This window comes from Corvus brachyrhynchos, unplaced genomic scaffold (assembly GCF_000691975.1).
Source record: "Corvus brachyrhynchos isolate BGI_N302 unplaced genomic scaffold, ASM69197v1 scaffold363, whole genome shotgun sequence".
NCBI lineage: Eukaryota > Metazoa > Chordata > Aves > Passeriformes > Corvidae > Corvus > Corvus brachyrhynchos.
This window is the reverse complement of record NW_008237404.1, coordinates 2,345,255-2,362,205: the sequence shown is the minus strand read 5'-3', so window position 1 is coordinate 2,362,205 and position 16,951 is coordinate 2,345,255.

Sequence of the window (16,951 nt, the reverse complement as noted above, 5' to 3'; positions counted from 1 at the left end):
AGCGCGCGCCACTGACCCCCCCCCCACCCCCACCAGCCGCACACCACTCCTCTCACGGGGCTCGCTCCACCACACACTGCATGGGGCCAGGTGGGCTCCCGCCGCACCTTGCCCCACTGCCGACACTGCAGCTCACGTCACTCTGCCCACGCAGGGGAACTGCCTCGCTGCTGCTTGGAGAGCGCTCGGTCCACGTGGTCTGGGTCGCATGGTCCCTGAGGCAGGCTTCCCTTCGCCAGGACACAGCTGACATTGCTCAACAGTCTCAGTAATTAAATAATATTCACAAAAATATTCTTCCATCGGCATATATTTTGACTCAAAAATTAACTGTGTCCAAACGGTCTTCCAAAAGTCTTTGAAAAGAATCACATCCCAAGAAACATAGAAAAAGTTCTTAAACAACCATGCCAGAAAGTGTTTCAGTTCCTTTTGAGCTTGAATTAAACTAAAATTTACAAATTGTTGTTCAAGAATCTTTTCAAGTTTAAGATCAATGTCCATATGCAGCTCGGAGAGCCTAGAGTCTTTCCACGGTTCCTCCGTAATCCAGAGAGAATATCCAAACCAGGGCGAGAAGAGAGAAATCTAGAGTGGTTTTTACTCACAAATTTTCTGTCCTTAGGGATCAGTGTCTTGCCAGCATTTCTCTAACATTTGTTACAGTGCAGATACTGCAACACACCTATCAGTCAACGAGGCCCGTGGAAAAGAAATATATAAGACTGATTCTTGATAGATGTTTCAGAGATGTTTATTTCTCCAGCCGCATGGCCGGGGCTCTGCCAAGGAACTGCTCAATCACGGGACCCGAGGGTCCTTGCCCACGCAGGGGAACACAAACCAACCAATGGGGAATGAGGCTGACCAGGGGCAGGGAAACCCCATGTCTCCCCCCAGGGCCCCTCTCCCAGGATTACAGGGGGGAGGGCCCAACACCTGCACACCTTGCTTGGAGCTTGGGGGAAGTGGGTTTGTTCCTGTTCCATTTAATCAGTGTTCAAATGCATGGTGGGAGCAGCAAGGACCAGGCACAGCCAGCCCTTGGTATCCCAGGCTGTGCAGTACTGTTGGAGTGAGTGAACCTGACTGTCTGGGTCACTTGTTCATTGATTTTCTTTAGGGAAAGGTAATTTACAAAATGAGAAAAGCATTCCAAAGTGAGTGCTTATTTTGCAGTCACCACCACAGGCTGAAGCTCCAGACACAGTGCTATGCCAGGACCTGACAATGCAATAGTAGGAGTCATAAAAATAGCACAAAAGCATGAACTAATCTGCTCTCAGACCTCTTTTTTTAATGATTAATTAATTCCTGATAATGTGTTTCTCACCTCCATTCCACTATTTCTGAGCTGTCTTGTTATGCAATAAAATGTTGTTTCCTTTGGCTATTTGCTGTAAAAATGACTCTAAAAAACAGATTGTGAATGAAGAACAATATGTGCCAGTTCTGTCAAAAAAAGGAGACTCAGCTCACAGTTCGGCAGAGTCACAGGACTGTGCCAAGAAGGGGGCCAAGCCCAAAATAGACCCTGGTCTGAAAAAATGTGTGGTGGTGCCTCTGGGCCAGGCAGCTTAAGCACCTCTTTCTGCTTGCAGACCATCTGCTTGCCTTAAACCTGCCATGTTCCCATTTGTATGTGTTTGCAGGGACGGAAGGAACGAAGGAAGGAAGGAAGGAAGGAAGGAAGGAAGGGAGGAATAGTTTCTGCAGTAGCACAGTGCTATTTCAGGTGTTACAGAGAAAGCCTTCCCTCTTCATCATCATCAAACAAATGTTCTCTTGCATCTTCCCATTCTTCCTCAAATTCCCTCTGATGACCTCTCACACAGCACATGCAGAGAACACCCTTCCCTCTCCCTTCCCTGTATCTTTAAACTCTTACAGACTTGTCCTCCCATGCCTCTTCCAGTTCTTTCCTGATACCCTAAACTACTGTGTTTGCCAGCATGACATGGTTGAGGCTGCCCACATCCAGGATCTCCAGTGAGCTTCACATTCTTTTTCTCACCTTGGTGAGCCTTCAGCATATTTATGATTCCTCTGTGTATGCTTTGATGGCTCTGGGCTCTTTTGCAGCTCCTCTCATCTCTCGGAACAAATCTTTATGTTGGACTTCAATTATGTCATTCATCCTCCTGCAGCATACACAAAAGGGTTGCCTCTGTACTGGACAATGAAGGCAAGGCCAGCTGACCCAGAGTGACCTAAAGGTAGATCTGTTAGCCTCCAAAACTGTGGCCATTTGAAAACTACTCTAGATAAATAGCTAGGGCTAATACAGACAGGCAAATTGCTGTGCTCAGGGATGTTCCCTGTCCCATTTCATTTCCTAGGAGACATATAGCCAGTCATGCCCTTCCCCAGCTCCCCATTATTTCCCATGGCAGACTCACATTCTCATGTCTTCCAACTCCCTCTCGTCTTCATGCTTTTGTCTCCAAAGCATTCTATCTTCATGTGAACTACTCTGTTTTCCATTGTACATCTTCTTCCAAGTGGTATTCTCCTGTCTCCATTTACCAGGCCTCTACTATCCTCTAATTTAGCATTTCTTCATGAATATTTATGGCACTGCTCCAAGCATAGTCTTTAGCATGTTCTCCTGCCTGCTGCACAGGCATAGACGTGGGCACAGATGCCTGCATTTGTGAGAAGCTCAGTGGGAACATTGAAAAGGTGCAAGCTCTGAAAGTTTGGAGAAGGCCTGCACACTACAAGCTTTTCTGGTCAACAGCTTCATCTTTATTTATTGAAAATTCAAGGCATTTTCTGCTGTTCTTCTGTTGCAGGGATGAACCTTGCCTTGGGCATGATCTGCTTTTAAATTTTCAGTTGTATGTGAACATGGCTGGCCCAGCAGTCAGTGCTCCCACAGAGATGGCTGTGCCCTTGTTGCACGTCATGCCGATGCTTCAGTGACACAACTGCAAGCGTCTGTCACTGGTGAACCCATCACACAGCCTTGCAAACCAGGCACGACCTTCACACTGACCTCCTCTGCTCCACATAGCAATGAGGCATTACCCTTCAGAGCAGCTTAGCATCAAACGGATAAACCACACCTGAGTTTTAAGGGCTTCCTTGCAAAAGGGAATTTTCAATTTCATCTGCTACAGACAAAAATAAAGTGCTAGAGCCCCAGGCAGTCTGCAGTGGCTCCCCACGAGCCGCAGAGCATGTCACCAGGCCCAGTAATATGTCTCACACCGGTGCTCTCCTGGCTGCAAGACCTGCTGCTTCCCCTTGCAGTGGCAGTGGCACTGTGATTCATAACAGTTTATTCAAGGTGTTCAATTAAAACTCCACAACACCCAGGCTGGGCCTTTTCTAAATGAATTGTTATTCCAACCAAAAACATTGAACAAGACACAGTATCTAAAGACGGTTGTTAGAAGAATATGTGTTTCCTTACAGAGTTTAATTTCTCTTTAATAAAAAAGACAGGGCACAGTGAAAAAGAAGGCTGACATTTTAATTTTATTGTCTACCATAATCCCAACATAGATTGGAAGAGAAGTAAATGGCAGTGGCAAAATTATTACAGAATAATGAAAATAACTTTAAAAATTACTATATTTGGACAAAGTTCTAAGGTAGAAACCAACAAAAGCAGCACTACCCCATTTTTAAAAATTTGGTTTATGCAATGGTATGAAAAAAATTTGTATCATCTGTAACACTCCACTCTTCATCCCACTTGAAACCTACGGTTCCGAAGTCTGTGGGTAGTGGGGCTTGGAATTGGGCTCATCTTGAGGGGACTTTCCAAATATTTCACTGGTTTTACTTACTCAACCAATGTTGTCATTTGTGATGCAGTTTTTGACTTCTGGGATTTCTACCATTCTTCTTCTGGGTTAATGTCCTTGCACAGCCACCTTGGCTGATGACAAAGTTCATGGCTAATTCATTATAGTTATTCAGCCATTTCTAGTGAATTAGTGTTATGGATGGGCCACAAACTGCTGATGTCCACACATGAAACTGTCAAGGAACAGCTACATTCCCTTGTGAACTCAAATAGCTGAAATAACTGTGGCTTCTGTGGCACAACTCTCTAAACCAAAATGGCATGTTAATGAAGAAGTGTCACTGGCCGTTTTCCCTGAAGGTTTATGTCAATGTGAAAACAAGGTGGAAGATTATAGACCCCAGAACAAGCTGAAAGGGAGACCTCTAGAGAAGAGGCGCTGAGAGATGATTGACAGACACTTGAAACTAAGAGCAAATGAAACTAATGGCTAATTGCTATTTGATTTCCCTCTGTTCAAAAAACAGAGCTTCATTAGTCTCAATAAGTAAACAGAATGATTCAACAGTAAAACCTCTTGGTGGGATAATTTTGTCCTCTTAGCAGAAATAACCTTTAACAGACCAGAGTTGGTCTAAACATTTGTGTCATAAGGGGGATCATGTTGGTTAGCACTATTATCTAAACACACTTCACAACTGCCCAAATTCACTGGTCCTTTCACAGGTCATTATTTCACAGAAGACTGGGTGAAGCACCCAATTTCTATGCAGAAACCACCATCTCAACCATCACCACCCTGGGAGCAAACCCAGAACCTGCAACCAGAGCTGATATCTGTGCTTTGTACTTGGAAATTATAGCAGGCTGATTTTTTTTGGAACTAGGGTCCCTGGAAAAATCTTGCATTGTGATGGAGTTCATTGAGTGGGCTTTGTTTTGAGGGCAGTCAGTGAAAAATGAAAATGCCCACATGGGAATTTGTTTGGCATGTGTCTTTGGAGGATTTTAGAGTAAAGTATTCACAGTCATATCCCAGAGTGGGAGACCTGCATTGATTTTTTTCATCTCCTCATCCATTTAATCGATCAAAATTCATAGCTGCGCAACATTCTTCAGGTTACATTTCACTTTCTTTGTTCACCTTATGGCCCTCTTGACACTGTGCAAGCTCTTTCTGAGCACAGTAATAATTAAATACAAACACCATCTATTTTATTGCAGCCTATATTTATTTCACAACCTCAGAGAATTGCTGGAGAAATTATTGCTAACAGATATGACTGCAGAGATCATCCCTGGGGCACCTTTCCAAGCACGGCTCCTCAGAAGGTTCCCGTTAACCACCTGCCGATCAGGACCAGGTCTGGAACACATCACCACTCCTATCCCTTTTTAAACTTGTTCTTTTTGTTCTATATAACTTGTTTTTAATAAGGCACAAAGTTACTTGGTTTATGTTCCTAGGGGCTGCCAAAGATTTCAGCAAATAAGGAGGGGGAAGTTGATTTTAGCCCAAGGCAATCTCTCTATAACCCCCTCCCCAAACAAGCTTGCTGCCAGCCCCCTCCAGGAAGATTTATGTTTTCTTAAATGAAATTAAGAAAAAGCTTATGATGTGAAATGAAGGGCAGTATGGTCCTCCCACACCCATTCTTTCCTTCCCTCTCAGGCTGTTGAGCACTGGAGAGGAGTGACAGGTACACCGGCTACCAGCGATGGGACAGCGGTCACCCAGGGAAATCACCGTGGGGACTCACTCCTCTGGTATAGATACCTCCTCCACTATTCGGTTTCCTCTTGTTCAGTATTTCTGAAGAAATAGTTTTGAACAGCAAAAATCTGCTCTTGTATCTTAGCCAAAGTTCTCCAGCATTTATATGACCCAGCATCCAAGTGCTGATAGGGAAGACACGGAATTTTGAGGATGATTGATCATCCCCAAATAAACCTTCCCATTTAATTGCCTTCCCTAACTAAACGAAGTGCTGTGGATGCTGCATTTCAACAAAAGCACAAGATGGGCTCTCAAGGCCACTGCTTAGACAGGGTAAACCTGTCCCACTGCAACCAGTCTCTGGGTACCTCCCTGGGAGGGAAGTCTCACCTGTGGTTAAGCTGTCCTCAGTGGCCTCACCGTTCCCCCTGGACAGTATTACTGCACAGGAAACCTCTGAGCAAACATCTGTCTTTGGTAGTTCTTCAGTGTCAATTCACTGAGATTACATTCACCAAGGAAACAAAAAAAATCACAGGAAGAGTAAATACTGGAAAAGACAAGCTAATTCCAGAGTTGCCCGAAGTAACTGGAGCAACAGCAGTAATGGTTGAAAATCTTGGGTGCAGCAGGTAAAGCCCTTTATTTGGAGCAGTTGTCAGAAAACAGAAAGAGGGATGAACATGACCCAGCAGGACAGCCACTGCATTGTTTTATTTTAAAGACAATGTTTATTTTAACAATTTGTGATTAGCACCATTGCAGTTACAATGGAATATTTTCTCTAACAGCTGTGGCAGAAATCTAGGAAAGAAAGGAAACATGGGTAGAGAAAAGGAGATCCTGAAGTAGAAGTTTGTTTCCCACTGTGAATGTATAAAATATTGTACACTAGCATATTGTTATTGTAATTTTTGCAGACTATTTTGTCTCTTCTCTGACTTCTCTGAGTGCTCTTCTTTGCCACTGTGGGAATTATTGTGCTAATAAAAAAGCTTGCCATTCTTGGTGGAGTCCTTGAGTAGAAGATTTCTGTTTCTAATTGTTTTCTTATTGTTGGCTTTGAACTCCACATCTTTTGTGCTGATGTGTGCCTTGAAAGCCCTTCTCAGGGAATATAGTATTACTAATGTGAGATGTTGATCAGCCCCCATGGCAGGATGTTTATGTACAGAGGAATGTTTTGATCTGTGGCTATAGCTTGAGTCTGGGTCTTGCCTGGGTTAATTTGGATGCTGTTTTCTTTGATTCTGACAGACTTCCTTCATTGTTTCTTGGGTTTACTCCATAGGTTTCATGTCTTTGATTTATCAATGGCCAGAGAATCATATTTTTCCCCATTTTTACAGATTGTATGGTAAGTGCTATGTTGTCAGCAGTTTCTATTTAATATGTAGAGAGTTTTAAATTTATGAGCAGCATTATTACCCTTGCTCTGTTGAATTATTAGCAGATTCCTCTGAATTTGGTGTGTTTATATAGTATTTGTAACTTTTGATTAAGTACAGTGCAGTCCTTGAGACATGTACAGTACTTACATTTGAGTGTTACCAAGCAACCTCCCATGATTTTTGTATCTGTGATAGTCACAGGGGACTGTGAGGTGCTGGCTCAAAAGCAAACTTGCTGCTGGACTACCTGGAAAAAAAAAAGGAAAAAAAAGATAAATTATTCCAGATTTGCCATGCTGGCTGAAATCCATGATTGGGCTGGTCTGATCCAGTCTCCCTCATCCGGCACCAGCTGAGAGCTACAGAGGAAAACTGAAACAAATAAACTAAAAAAATCTGAGAGATATGTAGGCAATTTACAGTGTGATTCACAAGATCAGAGCACTCTTTGCTGACTTACAGGGATGGCTTGGGGTACACAACTGTTATCACCTTCATTAAACCTCTAGGGCAGCAGATTGAAAGGAGTTCAAGTGAGGTGTGTGGCAGTTTGAGGGGTGTTGACACAATGCTGGGAGGAGATGTGGCATTCCTCTCCTTGGCAGAGGAGAGGAGGAAGGGCTGGAAAAGGCCCACTTGGGCAGCGCTTTACCACTGGAAGGTGTAAGGGAAGCTGGTGGATGCTGATCCTCCCGTGGCTTGGCATGTACCTGGACATGCTACTGTCAGAGGTGATTCTCCAAGCTGGAGTAAATTATCACTTTGGTGACGAAGAATGTACCATGAGAATTGCTACTACTGCTGGTCTCAGAAAAGGACCAGGTGAAAGCTATTCAGAATACTCATCTTGCTCATCCTGGACATGCAGGAGGATAAAGGATGAGATTCAGGATAGCACTTTAGTACCTTCTCCTCAAGCAAGGCTGTAAAGAGTGATCAGAAAAACCTGGCCTATGTCCCTGGGACCTGCCCCTCTGCTGAATGCCCTATTGACAAGCTAATTTCTCATGTGCCCCTGACTGTGGAGGATGGCCCACTAAGGTGATTACTGCCCAGCAATCTGATCTCTCTTGAGAAGAGTTCTCAATTCACTTTCCCATAAGCTTAGGAGGACCTAGAATTCACATCCTTTTCATCTCACTGTCCTGATTCCCCAGGTCCTTCCTTCCCCTCATCTCTTACAAAATCTCCCCCCCATTTATGCTGGACCAGCAAAAGCACAATTGTTTTAGGGACACTTATAAGATCCTTCTTGTAAGATCTTTGCGGGGGGAGAGGGGTGCCCAAAGTGGAGTACACTGTCTTAGTGCAGAAAGGGGTCTGATTGTGGGTTTAAATGATTGAATAATTTTGTCAAAGGAACCAGTTCTGTGGTTACTCCACATTGCTGGAGTAACCACAACCACTCATTTCTGACTCCCTCCACAATGTTCAGTGCCTGGCAAGAGCAGCTCTACACACTTGTCACAAGGATCTCAGCAGCTCAAAGTCAGAATCTGCCTCCAAACATCTAAGAAGAGAATTTGAACCATCAGGGACTTGTCATGGTCCCCTGAGTCTCGGTTCTGTGAGCTGCTCTGAAATGATACAGAACCAAACAGGGTGTGGAGATCTTCAGTTAGCATTTCTGGAGCATCTGTAAGAATCAGTAGGCTCTCATAAAACCCTCGTGAAGATGAATGGTCCCAGAAGGTTCTTCATCACAATTCCCATCCCAAAGACAGACTCCATCCTTTATATCAGCAGTGGAGCAACTCCTTTTGAATATGAGCTAATGGTGGGGGGTTTTTCACAGAATATTTGAAGCTCTTGTAAGTTGTCTTTATGCCAGTGCTGATAGAGTGATCATACAAATGGCCTCTGTTGCTGTGAAGATAAGCTAGGCTCTGCAGTAATGCTGTTGCTGCACATTCTAATCCAGCAAACCACCTCTAGCTCTCTCAACTTCCAAAATAGGAGCTGTCAAACAGTTTTCTGTTCTGTCAATATTTTAGGAGTCTTCTGGACAAGAGGAGTGTCTCCTAAACGTATTCCAACATTTTCTAACTTCCTACTGGTTTTCTAAGAATTTTTACCTGGTCTCCCAACAGTAAATTGAGGTTTATAGCAATGAAGCACCTAATTTTGATGGAATGCCTTCATTCCATTTTCTTTTTCTTCTCCATCATTAAGGCATCCCAGACAAAGAGCCATAAAGATAGCATTTGCAATGTACTGTTTTCTAATATCAATTTGATAATCCTCAGATCAAGACATTAAAAGAAAAATAATTATAACATATAAATAAATTTAGCATATTCAAAGGCACATGTTTACTGGCTGTAAATCCATCTGGCCCTACATTGCCCAGCAAATATATATGTGCAACAATTCACACTCAGAAACAGACACAAAGACACAGTGGAAGAACTTAGATCAAGCCACGAGCTTGCATTTTTCTCTAGAGGAAAATCACTCTAGTTAGAGGTTTCCAGCAGAACTGAATGATACAATCCATGCTGAGCTGGGAAGACAGGGAAGTCCCTCTGTGAACAACTTTCATATGTTAGTGCTACACATACAGCAGTGAAAGTGCAAATAACATCTGGTTCTCAACACTGTTACATCAAGGGGCATCACCCAGCCATTAGGCCAGGTGTTAATCCCTCTTCCAGTAGAAATCAGAGAACACCTGGAATGGGAGAAGTCCTTTGGGAACAACAAATGGGAAAAACAGCTTTAACTTCAAAATGTGTTTTAAGGCAAGATTTTCAAATGTACCTGACGTACATTTGAAGTTTCAAGCAAGTACCAACCATGAAATTTAAAACACTCAGTAGGTAAATTTGTAGGAGGTGAGTGCCAGGTCAGCTTTGGGATTTGTACAGATGAAGACATATGATGCCTTGAAGAGTACCCATTGAGGTGGATAGGATGGAAGGAGGGAGAGGGAGTCAAACAGGTTGCTAAGGCAGGACCTGCTGGCTCATAGCCAGCAGCAGAGTTCCAGGTGGTGAAAGCAATTTCTCTGGGTTACACTTGGACAATACATTTTCCACTCACAAGCCTGATCTCCACAGATACTCCCACAAGCTGCCTGGCAGCAATCTGCCCCAGGGGTGCCTGGGATAGAGGAGTACCAGGCTGGAGTAGAGCACAGGCTTCACAGAACACAGCAGAGATGAAGCCAAGATGGGGAAGGAAGGGACATAGTGAGATAAAGCCTAACATCCTCTTCAGATGGATTTCATTTTCTTGTCAGGACAAAGTCCTGGTAGAGAAAAGTTTTGTTAAACACAAAAGATTAAAGGATATTTTACTCTATGGGCTGTGTGCCGCCTGTAATCCCAGCTGAAGTTTTATGATGCCAGCATGTGGTCTACATTGCCATTTTCATTCAGGGCTTCAGGTGTTAGACTTGTACCTGAGGAGTAGTTAGATTTACCCCAGTTTTACCCCATTTTTGCTTGTGTTCATTTATATGAGATTGGCCTGCCTCCTTTCATTAAAAAATAAACTCCCCTCCTCATAGCCCTCAGTTCTTGAGTGAAATTAGAAACACAGGGATTTTTAACAAGCTATATTTCTTTTTCAGAATTCTAACTTTTTCTAGGGAAAAAGACCACAACAACGGCAATAGAAGAAGCTATTTCAGGAGCACTGACACCTGGCCACTATCTATGGTCCTTTCTCATCCTACTTCCCCATCATCTGCTATCAATTCCTAATCTAGATGAGCAATGTCAAAGGGTAAATACCTGTCTTTCCCCTTTAGTACTTTTTTTGAACCCGTTGTCTATAAATCTGCTTCATTCCTACTTGAATCTGCTCTGGTTAAGCAGCTCTGCAACCTCCTGGGACAACTAAGTAGTAAAAAAATGACTACTCATTTAGAATCATAAATTCATCTAAGATGGATAAGACATTCACGATCATTGCATCCTGCCAGCACGGCCACTAAACCATGTCCCCAAGTGCCACACCTACACGTCTTTTAGACCTCTAGGGTTTAAAGTCTAGGTGGACTCCACCACTTCCCTGGGCAACCTCTTCCAGGGCTTGACAACCCTTTCCATGAAGAAATTTTTCCTACCTTGTAAAAAAATACTTTCTGTTTTGAAAAATCTTGATATTTAGAATTTGGAAAGTTATCACTAGGAGTTATGGTTTGTTTCCAATCTTTCAACCAGCTTTCAGTCCAAAAAGGACCTATTTCCAGTCTCATAGCAACATAACTTCTTTCACAACATTCAGTGTGGAACTTTATCATAAGCTTTTTGCAAATCCACACTTGCTATATCCAAATAGGAACATATCCTTTATCCACATGCTCCCTTTAGCACCCTCCCAGAGTACCATTGGGTGTTCCTCTCTTCACAGAGGCTCTGTTGAGTTTCCCCAAAAGGTAATGCTAACCCATGTGTTCAACGATCCTGTCCTGCATTAGAGTTTGCTACCTTACCAGGGCTGGAAGTCAGAGTCACTGACTGACTGGGCCTCTTTTGGAGCCCTTTTGTGGATAGAAGTTCCACTGAAAATCCACAAGGTCTCTAGCACAGCAGCTGTTTGTAATGACAATTCACACACCTTGACCCACAGTCCCTTAATTGTGCATAGGAGCTCTTCAGCACTCCCAAATCAATGTCATCCCAATCTCACTACTTGATAGGATGTCGTTTTCTTGTTTAGACTGCTACATTCTCTCTTCATCTCAACCTGATCTAGCTCTGCTCACCTATTTGCAAAGAATCTGCTCATGGTCTTCTGTGTTAAGACTGATGTAAAAAATTGACTGATCTTTGCTGCTCTGGCTTCATCATCTGTAAATGACCTTTTGACATGTTGGCCATCAAGTGCTCCTACTAGTTTCCTGACTGTATTCCTGCTTTTCAGCTTTTTCTTATCCCCATTTTCCAGGCACACTTATTTCTTCTGTAGCTCTCTTATTTTTCTGTTTACATTTGAACTGGCACCTTTTATGGGTTCTCCGTTACCTCTTTTGGGTAATTTCTTCCAGTCTTTCCCCTTTCCTAGCTTTCTTTCTGATTCTGTTGGGCCATACTCAGTTTTTGTTGCATGACTTTCTTATGTTTTTGCAGGTAGGTTTAGGAGTACAGACCACATGCAGGATGGGCTGTCCATTTGTTTTTTAATAATTGTGTTACCTTCTCAAGGTCCCACACCTTTTATATGGTGCTATATCCTCACTGAACAACTCCACATCCTCCGTCCTGCTCCTTGACTCATGGGGGCCTGTGCAGAGCAACACACTCACCTGGGAGTGTTGCTGCACAGAAAACTGAGACAGGCACAATTGCTTGAACACTTCCACCTGAAGCCTGTGAAATTCTGAGAATTTTTGATTGTTTTCTTTCCTAAAATGAGCTTTTGTGTCTATTTCAGGTACACCTACAGTAAAAACAATTACAAATCTTACAAACCAGACCACTGAAAAATTAGAAAGACTACAAGATGAGTTATTCCATTTTTCCTTGGCCCTCCTCACCACTTTGTTCTAGGAAGGTGACTTCATCGGTCGAAAGAAAAATTGATTTTCCATATGTGTGAACGATAATGAGGATTTTTTTCTTCTCTTGTTAATACTCTCTAGCTGTGTGACTTTTCCTATTGCAAATATACACAGGTATTAAAAGAGGTATCATGATGTATGCTTATAGTTTTAACATTCTAAGGATTTTTTTTCACTGCATTTTAGAAATACAGTTACGGTGCTTGATTTGTTGCTTGCATTGCTGTGCAATCAGAAAAGAATTGCTGGAAAAGGTTGGTATGATAAGGAAACTGAACACAAAAATTATGTATGGTTTACAGGCAAGATTCAATGAAGAGTCTGATTAGTTCATGATTTATTTTATACTTTTAAAGGCAAATGAATTCAAAGTATTTAGAAAGTGTTTTGTGCCCCAGAGGTCCTGTTAGGACTTAATATGGGTCTTCTACTTGATGAAATAGTCCTAAAGAAATAAGTGATATATTACAACTGCAAGTGAAGGAATGCTGCATGATGTAAACAAGTTATCATTAAAACTGAACTAGCATTGCTTGCCTAATAAATTAATTTTTGGCACATATTTCACAGATATTAATTTTAATGTCTATTTCCTCTGTTTTTATTTCCTCGTGATACAGTTTTATGATTGTGACTTCAACAAGGATCTCTATTGACTGTTACCCACAATTGTCTGGCTCCAGTCTCTAACGTGTCAAAATTAAGCCTGTGCCTGAATGTGGGAAGAATAAAGGAATAAGCCAGACCACTTTGTGAAAAGTTGTACAAAGAAACAGGCATGACTTTTTACCTGGGCAGAATTGTAAGAGAACACTATTTCAATTCGAACCCCAGAAGTGAGGTCGAGTGGACCTAACTTCAGATTAGATATTAAAAGATTGGGGAAAAAAACCCAAAACAAACAGGTTCAGGTTTAGATTACACATTAGAAAAAAAACTCACTGTGAGGGTGATTAGGCATTGGAATAAGTTCCTCAGGGAGATGGTGGGGTGGAGGGAGGGTGGTCTCTGGAAGTGTCCAAGAGGTGTCTGGATGTGGCTTAGGCATGATCATGGTGGTGCTGTGTTGATGGTTGGACTAAAGGATTCCAACCTTGATGATCCTGTAATTCTGTAACTTGAGCCATGTCCTTCAGCCATCAGCCTTGTGAGTCAGTCAGGAGTAACAGGCAAAACAGGCAGGGTGATTCACCCTCCAAAGGTGCCCATTTCTGTCCCATGACTATGAAAGGGAGCTCACATAATGAACTACAGATCCAGCCAACTCTCAGACTTCCAGCTTTACTTGAAATGGATTCCACACAGAAGTCATCTGCAGTGCACATATACACACTGGCACAGTTTGCATCATGAGGAAACAATCTTACGCCACAGAGGCGACAAAACTACCCAGGCCCCATGAATCACATGGTGTAGTGCAGGACTGGGTTTTTGTATCCCACAGTAGTGTCTTGGCAGGTGGAGAGATGGATATATGCTGGTGGGCCGCTGGAAAATACAGAGCTGCCCCAGTCACATCTGGCCTTAACCACAGGGTTTGAATAGCACACAGAGTGTGCAACAGAGCTGGGGGAGAAATCAGCATCCTCCAAATAAAACCCATAAGCAGAGGCCGGACGTGGTGTCAGATGCCTCCCTTTTCCTTTCCCATTTCAGTTTTTTTCCTCAGATGTTGTAAAGTTTCTCAGTGCTGCCAGCTAGAGTATGCCAAAAAATCCTAATTTTGTTAAAAGAAAATGTCTTTATTTGTGCCAAGTAAACTGCATTTTCAGCAGCACTGAAGAACTTGGCCTTGGGACCAAATGATGAAAATACCTTCTTCTTCTTACCACATCTGTCCAAGTTCTAGCAAATCATTTCAGGACTCCAAAGGTTTCTATGTTCGAGGATGACTGATATAGAAATGCTAATTAACACATACATTTAAAACAATTCTTTTCAGTCCTCTTTGAAATTACAGCAGAATTATATTCTTTCCAAAGACAACTCTGGACTACAATTTATTTTTTTATAACATATAGCATAAAGAAACTATACATTTAAGAAGATAATCAGGCTTAGTTGTACAAAACTTACAGACTTTTAAAAGGATTGCTATAAAAATATTTAGTGCTTGAATGAAAGAAATTTGGTGGTCTGCCTATCTTTCTGAACAAAAGGCAAACTTAAAATTTTGCTCATCAGTGGGGTTCACAGTAATGCAGCCACGTCATGTATGTCAGTTGTAATCTACAACCAATGCATTTTGTTTCATCAGGCTCCATTCTCCAGGATGTTCTAGAGGCATCTGCTGAGACTGTGCTTCAGCACCACCCTAACCTGCAAGGCCCCAAGCAGTATCTGCCTGATGCAGAATCAATATGCACGTGCACAGAATGCTTCTACATCACAAACACCTCAAAATTTCATAGTGTTTGTGATGCCTGAGAAGTCATACCGCAATCCAGGGCGTCAATAAATCCTCTGCAGTAAAACCACTGGATTAGACTTGTTGCACTTTTTGACCAATTTTGGGCCCCAGTTAAAGAAGGATGTTGCAAAACTGCTGCTAAGATGATCAAGGAGCCAGAACTTACGAGCTACAGAGCAAGTTGAGGACTTTGGGCTTGCTTTGTCTGGCTAAGAGGGGTCTAATAGCCCCCTTTGAAAACACGGTTTTCAAATGCAATTTTTGGTAGTGGCAGATGTCTAAACGAGATAAGGGCACAGACGGTAGCTTAGCAAGGTCAGGCTGAACTTTAGGAAAAATTCGTCCACCTTGAGGGTAATACAAAACCGGAACTAGATAACAGGAGATTGGAAATCCCCATTTTTGGAGTTGTACCAGATTTTGCTAGACAAAGCCACAGGCAACTCGATCTAGTGTTGTTGATAGCACCACTTTGAGTGGGAGCATGGGAGTGGAAACCTCCCAGGGTCCCTTCCCACCAGTATGTCTACAAGCTTGCAAAATCAACTGCACAACCTGTATGATACTGCTCCATCTCCTTTCAGCCTGGGGGCTCAGGGTCAAGGCTGCAGGGCAGCAGTGCTCTGCTTGCACCTGGGGCTGTCTTCATCCCTGTTCTAAGCCTCTTTGGCTTGCAAGGGCCATCACTCAAATCACTCCCGAGACTAGCACTCAATCCTTACCTCCTGTGAGTGTCTTTGGCAGCATAGGAAAGGTCTGCATGAGTTTACATATGGGCAAACTCATGGCAAGGATCTGCTGCAGTCTCCTGGCAGTTGCTGGCTTGGCTGCCATGGAGATCTGACTGTCCCCATTGCTCTTCCTATGACTGTCTCACAAACAATACATTTGGGATGAGGTGTCAGGTTGGGATTTTAGCTTTTATTTGGAGAGGGCTTGAAATACTGGAGTTTCAACCATGCACAGAAACCACCTGCCATCCATACTTTATAATTTGGTTTTACTCACCAAAGCATTTTCAGCCCAGACAAGTTTCTCCAGGGAACCTCAATCCTGAAGCAAATTACGAAAAAAAAAATGTATGTCTCTCAATATTTTCTAGCCAGGTCTGCTAGTTAGTAAGCATGCTGGCATCTGGAATCTTGCAGGATTTATGATTGCACATTATCTCCACAAGCTCCAGTGAGAACAGTGACCATAAATCCCTTCATGCAATTAATATACCTCAGTGTGCTATCTGCAGTTCAGCACGCTCAGCAGAGCACTGAAGGAAGATGAACATTAGAAGTATTGCTTTCCACTCATCACTGGCAAATTACCATAAAGAACTACCCTTACAGCAACAACAACCAAAGCAGATGATTAAGTATTTGCCTGGAGACACATATACAGTCTGATTATTTAGCTTAGTTATATCAGAAAAGTGGTAAGTCAAAAGTATTGTCTCAACTACAGCTGCTATGAGATTTCCCTTTCTTACTATAAAGATTTTTACAAGTTTGAATTATTTTCTCTAATATGTTTTAATAATTTTGAACAAAATATGCAAAGATAAATACAAGTCTCTTTTAGCATTTAAAGTTGATTGTATTTGTTTTACACAGGGAGCTGGAATCCTGACTACATTCCAGTTAAATATTTAACTTCTGTCTACTTAAAATTTACTCTAAAGACAGATCTGCTGAATGTATCCATCTTCCTTCCCTGATCTGTTGTTTCCCCATGCTGCAACCATCTCAGAGGCAGCTGAATTTCCTTCCAACTGCAAAACTGTCCAAGAACACTTCACACAGAACTTGTCAGAAACACAGAGGGTATGAAACAGGCTCCTGTTTTGACAGGCAGCACTGATAGCAATAGATGCAGGTAAAAATACCCTGAGATTTGCTGTTTCAAGGTCTTATTTTCAGTTGCTGATGATTTTGTCCAACTTTTTTTCACCCTTGAATCTTTCTATCCTTTGTTGACTTTCTTTGGAAACTTCCAGCCAAAACATGACATTCAAAAAGAGGCTGAGGAACTGTCCTCCCCTCGTATATTAAAATGTTTCACATTGCAGCTTCAGCAGTCTCCTATGCTGCAGCATACCCCTGAGGTTTGGAAAGGTGGTTACCCTGTGCTGTGACTGAAAAAACTCCCACAGCTGATGGAGTCAGGGACCTCAGAA